Raw genomic sequence first — 7,812 nt, 5'->3', positions numbered from 1 at the left:
AGCAACACAGAGACTGGGAGTACCAGCTTCCAACATAACCTTGGTGGACTCACTGGACAGAGACAGGCTACTAAAGTCAACAGGTCCAGTATTTGGTTGTGGGTGGGCTGCCAGACTAACTCAGGTACCGACCGGCGTGAGGTCAGGTATCTGGTTAGTCTTCCCTGGGGGGGGAGATGTGTGGCGAAACCAACCTCGCCACTGGGTTTTGGAGAGGACTGGCTGCTGGCCTCTTGCCCCTGGATTATGGGCCATATACTAACTTTTAAACCCCTGAACTGATTCAAGTGAATTTTGGATAGGTTTGTCCCCAAGTTATACTGTTTAAATTAATGTAAGTTATATGTATGGCCAATGTAAACTCACAAAGTTGTAACAATTTATAATAAGTGTAACTTGTCAGCTTGGGAGGAATATGCGGGTGTGTTTCTATTGTGCCATTGTCCCATTGTGTGTTTAAAATGGTGATGTCTGTTCTGTTGTCCTCACATGTGTATTGGCGATCTCCCTTTTGTCCTGAGAGATAATTGGATTGCTCTTCAGGTTGTCTGGACAGAGAGGAGGAAACCATGATGCATTGTGGGGATATGTTGTCCTATGTCACAGTCTTCATTCTGGTCCTCTGGGGGCGTGAACGATTGGTTGCTGTTGTATCATTGTATGTGTTGTAAATTACTGATTGGTTATATTTCAAACCCCTGTGGGCAGTACTATGTTTGTGGTTTATGAATAAAAGAGGCTGTACGTGAAGTACAGTCAGACCACTGTTTGACCCTCAACACGGAGCCTTGTCTCGTTATTGGGGGGATCCGCTGTATGCTGTTATAAGACTGATTGCTAGGAGTGTAAGCTGATTCCTGTTCGTCTGCTAGCAGCTATTCGTGAGGTTCCAGTTTGGAGTGCTACTTTGTATCCAGTTCGGGAATTTGGTGTTCTGCAGTAGCTGTGCCTGTCTCTCAGAAAGGGGCACATCGCCTAAACGGATTTTAACCCCTTGTCTGCGGAAACGGTCCGTTACAAACACCTTGCCTACTGTGAAGCATGGCGGGGGGTCAATCATGCTTTGGGGCTGTTTTGCTTCTACAGGTACAGGGAAGCTTCAGCGTGTGCAAGGTACCATGAATTCTCTTCAGTACCAGGAGATATTGGATGAAAATGTGATGCAGTCCGTCACAAACCTGAGGCTTGGGAGACGTTGGACCTTTCAACAGGACAATGATCCCAAGCATACCTCCAAGTCCACTAGAGCATGGTTGCAGATTAAAGGCTGGAACATTTTGAAGTGGCCATCGCAGTCACCAGACTTAAATCCGATTGAGAACCTCTGGTGGGACTTAAAAAAAGCAGTTGCAGCGCGCAAGCCTAAGAATGTGACTGAATTGGAGGCTTTTGCCCATGAAGAATGGGTGAAGATACCCGTAGATCGCTGCAAGACACTTGTGTCAAGCTATGCTTCACGTTTAAAAGCTGTTATAACTGGAAAAGGATGTTGCACTAAGTACTAAGATTGAATGTCACTTGGGGGTTGAATAAAACTGATAATGATGTGAGCACAGAAAAGACATTTGTGGTTATTTCATTATAAATGTTATGTTATATTTGTCTGACTTACAAGTGCCTCTTTGATTTAATTGTAAACAAGATGACTGAAATGATCAAAATCAATGTCAAACTGGCCAAAACACTAAATTTCAGTGGGGGTTGAATAATTTTGAACACAACTGTATATGCTGGTTTAATTCAAATGAACAAGTCTCAGAAAAAATGTAATTTCAACTGTGTGGGGATACAATGAAAATAAATGGATGACTGAGGCCTGCCTCTTAGTATCACGTTATCACTGACAGGTAAATATACCCTGCGTATTGGTGTACTGATTACCTATATGCCGGTGTAAAGGTTTTTTTCTCAAGATTTTGATACCGATGACCTATCTTTAGGATAGGTCATCCGTATCTGATTGGTGGGGGTCCGACACCAGGGACCCTTGCCAATCAGCTGTTTGAGAAGGCACTGGCACTCAATGGGGCTGGGCACCATACCAAACACAGCCGCTATACAATGTATGTCAATGTGCTTGGTAAGCTGCGATAAGGCTGCAGAGCTCATAGGAGTGCCGGTGCCTTTTCAAACAGCTTATCGAAGGGGGTCTAGGTGTCGGACCCCCACCGATCAGATACTGATGGCATATCATAAAGCTAGGTTATCTTTATCAAAATCTTGGAAAACCCCTTTAATTCAATTGAATTGAAACTCCCACCCCCCAAAAAAAAATTCTGCATATAGAATAGAAACGGATGATTAAGGGCCAGGCCTGATGCTTAATATCACATTATCACTCACAGATAATATGATGCACTACTCTGTGTATTTGTGTACTGATCACCTATATGCTGGTTTCATTAAATTCAAGAAAAAAAAATTGGAAGTATGTGTGTGTGTGTGAGTAGGTAATAAATGGATTTAACCCTAATATTATGTTATTAATCACTGATTTATACAGTTTTTTTTAAAACTTAAAGGGGTTGTCTCATCTCACTGTTACTAAGGATACTTTCACACTAGCGTTGTTTGAATCCGGCGGGCAATTGCGTCGCCGGAACTGCTTGCCGGATCCGGAAAAACGTGTGAAAACTGAATACATTTGAATCCTGATCAGGATTATGATCACAATGAAAAAATGCATGGGAAAAACTGATTCATTTATGGACGAATTTTTCGGGTTTAACATGCAAAAGCCGGATCCGTTTGACAGAACACACGGCGCCGGATCCGGCATTAATGCAAGTCAATGGGAAAAATGCCAGAATCCGGCGTTCAGTCAAAGTGTTCCGGATTTTTGGCCGGAGGTAAAAATACAACATGCTACGGTTTTCTGAAAAGCCTGATCAGTAAAAAAGACCGAACTGAAGACATCCTGATGCATCCTGAACAGATTGCTCTCCATTTAGAATGCATGGGGATAAAACTGATCAGTTCTTTTCTGGATTTGAGCCCCTAGGACGGAACTCAGTGCCGGAAAAGAAAAACGCTAGTGTGAAAGTACCCTTAGGCGAGATAAGACACAGTCCCAACTACTAGCCTTCTGGGAAACAGCAGAGCACTCAGGGGCTCATTGTTTCAGTAGCACCCATTGGGATGCATGAGAGCTATGGAAAGAGCCCGTAGAACAGCAAGCTATGCTACTTTCCTAACTCTGAAACAGCGTAATGCAGCAAGTTATGCTGTTTCTGAGTTTGGGAAACACCATAGCTTGTTGTGCTGCTCTGTTTTCGTAGCTCTCATGCACAGCAATGGTAGCTACTGAAACAGCGAGCGCCGCAGAGCTCTGCTGTTTTCCAGCCGGCTGGTGGTCAATACTGTCTCATCTCGCCTTAGTAACGGAGAGAGGAGACAACCCCTTTAAAACAAAAAAAAACAAAAAAATTAAACATGTGAGATGACCTGACACAAAGTTCTCACTAGTATTCTATATGCTATGCTAGATTTATGTTAGAACACGTGTTGTACAGTTTTTGCTTATTCAACCCCTCCAAAAAAATCATACTATGCCAGAGCTGATTAATATTCTGTGTTTACTGTCAAATAACCTGCAGGAGATTGCAGGCCAGAACAGCAATAATTTGCATATTGTGCCCCCACATAACCAGCCAGACCACATACCAGTAACAGCCCCTGTTTCAAGGTGCTACACAGCCATTAACAATAAAGAAGGACTATACAGTGCGGTCGTCATTATTAAATGAAAGTGTCCCATGCCCATGCTGTGAACCGCAAATTGCGGTCCGCAATGCACAGGCACCTTCCGTGGGGCAGGCGCATGGGGATCGCAGACCCGTTCACTTTCAGGCAGAGTGGGCTGGGTATACCTGATTTATAGAGATTCGTGACAAATTAATTCATAACAAATTTAATTTCCTGGTGAACTTCAGCGAAGTTGCCAAATCAGATTTTCAAAAACTTCGCTCATCTCTACTCTACATCTCTAGGGTGGGTTCACATCAGCGTTATGGATTCCGTTTTTGTTTTCTGTTATAACATGGTTATAACGGAAAATAACGGTATCCATAAGACGCCTTCCGTTTTGATCCTTCATAATACAAGTCTATGGGCAGCAAAACGGATCCGTCCTGGTTTCCATTATGCAGGAGTCCAGTCCTGCATAATGGAAACCAGGACGGATCCGTTATACTGCCCATAGACTTGTATTATGACGGAAGCCTTTAAAAGGCATTTCGTTTTGCTTTCTGTCATAATAGAAATCTATGGAAATCATAACAGATCTGTCTGGTTCCTGTTTTGCAGAGTGGAAAAAAAAAAGTCCTGTCGACAGGACTTTGTTTTCCGTCTTGCATAACGGTAACCAGACGGATCTATTATGCTGCCCATATAGACTTCTATTATGAGGAATCAAAACGGAATGCCTCTTAAAGGCTTCAGTTTTGACGTCCGTTTTATGGATTCCATTATTTTCCTTTATAACCATTTTATAACGAAAAACAAAAACTAAATCCATAACTCTGATGTGAACCCACCCTTATTGCTAAAACTTTGGATTCATTTGGCAGCAGAATTTTAGTGAAATTATTAATGAATCTGATTAGTTCAGAATTGATTTGCTCATCTCTGCTAGTAGAATAACTGGTTTACTAAATAATTGGCCCTAATGTGTGAGATTAGATTGTGAGTTATTATAATCTCTGTATTTAGCAACATGGTTAGGATTTTAAATCCTTCCTATTATGCATGATGCTGTTGACAAGGGCCCATATTTACTGAACTGTGCACACCTAGATTTTGTAGCAAAATTTGGCACATATATATATTTTGGGAAATTATTGGTGCCTAACCAGACAATGAATTCAGGCCTGAATAATTGTTGTTGCTTCTCGGTAAAGATGCATTGTCTACTATGCCCCAAATTCTAGTGTTAAATTCGGTCTCACAGTAAAGCCTCATGCAGACGTCTACCGGACTGGCATTGCAGGAGCGCACGGCATAATTGGTTTCTATGACGCCGTGCGCTCCTGCAATGCCAGTCCGGTATCTCATGGGCCGTGTTCCACGGACGTCTGCATGAGACTTAAGTCAACTAATAGTTGGCATACATTTTAAAGAAAAATGTCTATCCTTGCAAGAGATTTATCTTCCCGCCTGAGCCACTGTGATAAACTGATGCAGGTCTAGAAACCATATCTGAGTTTACGTCATCTATACGATTAGTAAATCAGACCCGATATGTGTTATAATAGAAAATATTGGAGAGTCCCTACTAAAGAGCTGCTCCATATCATTGTAGCCTTTAATTTTACCCTGAAATTGATCTCCAGAAGACTACACTGGGCTCCAACAACTACACTTTCCTAGACAAAAAGGTATGGTCTTTTAGAAACATGGGCCTTGTTATGGGCAGTGGGTGTGGAACAGTTTGACTTTAGGTAGACCTAAGGGTGTTATCCTGGCAGTACCCTAAATAGGGATCTGGACTTAACTGCAGGGGAGCCACCAGGCCACTACCTCTTGGAATAGTACCAGTGTCCCATTTGGACCACTGGGGAAAACTAGGGCACGCACACGCTTCCCCACTCTTAAAGGGCCAGTGCAGGGAGGCATAGCAAGAAAGCATAGGACATGGCCTGGAGCAGGATGAGCAATGTGGGATGTCGGCAGTTGGCCGCGCTCCTGGTGGGAAGAGGATGGCATACACAATCGGACCGCTAGCAAAGCAACAGATGAGGCAGGATAAGTGACGTGGCACCTGTGCCTGCCCAAAAGAATAGGACAGAGGCAGTCACAGGCTACTAGTGCAATAGGTCTAAGATATAAAGGGTATTTCAATTAGGACAAGTTATTCCCTATCTAATGAAAAGTAGATTGGTGGATTGGTCTGACCACCTGAATTCTCACCGATCATGAGTACAGGGGTCTTGTGTTCCCTGTTTCAATAGAGCGATGGATGAGCATGTGCACTGAACCTGTGCTCAAACTCAGATATTTCAGGCAGTCCCATAGAGATGAATAGTGGTAGTGTGCATGCAGGACTTTCCGCTCCATTTATACAGGGGCTCAGCACCTGCATTCTCAGGATCAGTGCGGGTAACACTCGTCATACCCCCACCAATCTAACAATTGCCACCAATCCATTGGATGGGGATAACTTGTTCTAATTAGAAAATACAACTTTAAAGCCCTTTACTAACTCATTTTAGTAGACATCTGATACAACTGTGATATTAAAGGGGACCTCTGAATAAGTACCCTACCTTATTTTGATCACTCTGTATACAAGAGAAATATATGCTAAATAATGTAAAATGCCTGTATGCCAACAAATAAAGTGGGATGGGGAGATTTTATCAGTCGTTCCTCAGTAACCAGATTATTTACAACCCTATACAAAGTGTAAAGAGAGCTGCTTCATTTTTGGATTATATATATATATATACACACACTCACCTAAAGAATTATTAGGAACACCATACTAATACGGTGTTGGACCCCCTTTTGCCGTCAGAACTGCCTTAATTCTACGTGGCATTGATTCAACAAGGTGCTGATAGCATTCTTTAGAAATGTTGGCCCATATTGATAGGATAGCATCTTGCGGTTGATGGAGATTTGAGGGATGCACATCCAGGGCACGAAGCTCCCGTTCCACCACATCCCAAAGATGCTCTATTGGGTTGAGATCTGGTGACTGTGGGGGACATTTTAGTACAGTGAACTCATTGTCATGTTCAAGAAACCAATTTGAAATGATTTGAGCTTTGTGACATGGTGCATTATCCTGCTGGAAGTAGCCATCAGAGGATGGATACATGTTCTCATTCTGTTTACGCCAAATTCGGACTCTACCATTTGAATGTCTCAACATAAATCGAGACTCATCAGACCAGGCAACATTTTTCCAGTCTTCAACAGTCCAATTTTGGTGAGCTCGTGCAAATTGTAGCCTCTTTTTCCTATTTGTAGTGGAGATGAGTGGTACCCGGTGGGGGTCTTCTACTGTTGTAGCCCATCCGCCTCAAGGTTGTGCGTGTTGTGGCTTCACAAATGCTTTGCTGCGTACCTTGGTTGTAACAAGTGGTTATTTCAGTCAACGTTGCTCTTCTATCAGCTTGAATCAGTCGGCCCATTCTCCTCTGACCTCTAGCATCCACAAGGCATTTTTGCCCACAGGACTGCCGCATACTGGATGTTTTTCCCTTTTCAAACTATTCTTTGTAAACCCTAGAAATGGTTGTGCGTGAAAATCCCAGTAACTGAGAAGATAGTGAAATACTCAGACCGGCCCGTCTGGCACCAACAACCATGCCACGCTCAAAATTGCTTAAATCACCTTTCTTTCCCGTTCTGACATTCAGTTTGGAGTTCAGGAGATTGTCTTGACCAGGACCACCCCCCCTAAATGCATTGAAGCAACTGCCATGTGATTGGTTGACTAGATAATTGCATTAATGAGAAATAGAACAGGTGTTCCTAATAATTCTTTAGGTGAGTGTGTATATATATATATATATATATATATTATATTTTGTATTATACATTTCATTTTTACATATCATAAACTATTACCTATGCTATTGTGAAATATCGGCCATGCCACATAATTTGTCTATTTCTGTTATTTAAAAAAATCCTTCTGTGTTTTGAATTTCCTTTGTATATTATCATTACAAGCCCTGTACACCAGGCATTTATTGTTCATCTTAAAGGGGTTTGCAGCCAGGATAGGTCACCAATTCCTAATCGGCGGGAGTCTGGTTGCACTCCCACCAATCAGTTGCTTGAAGAGGAGACATCACTCCATGT

The sequence above is a fragment of the Bufo bufo genome, chromosome 4 (genome assembly GCF_905171765.1).
Source record: "Bufo bufo chromosome 4, aBufBuf1.1, whole genome shotgun sequence".
Classification (NCBI taxonomy): domain Eukaryota; kingdom Metazoa; phylum Chordata; class Amphibia; order Anura; family Bufonidae; genus Bufo; species Bufo bufo.
This window is presented reverse-complemented; position numbering follows the sequence as displayed.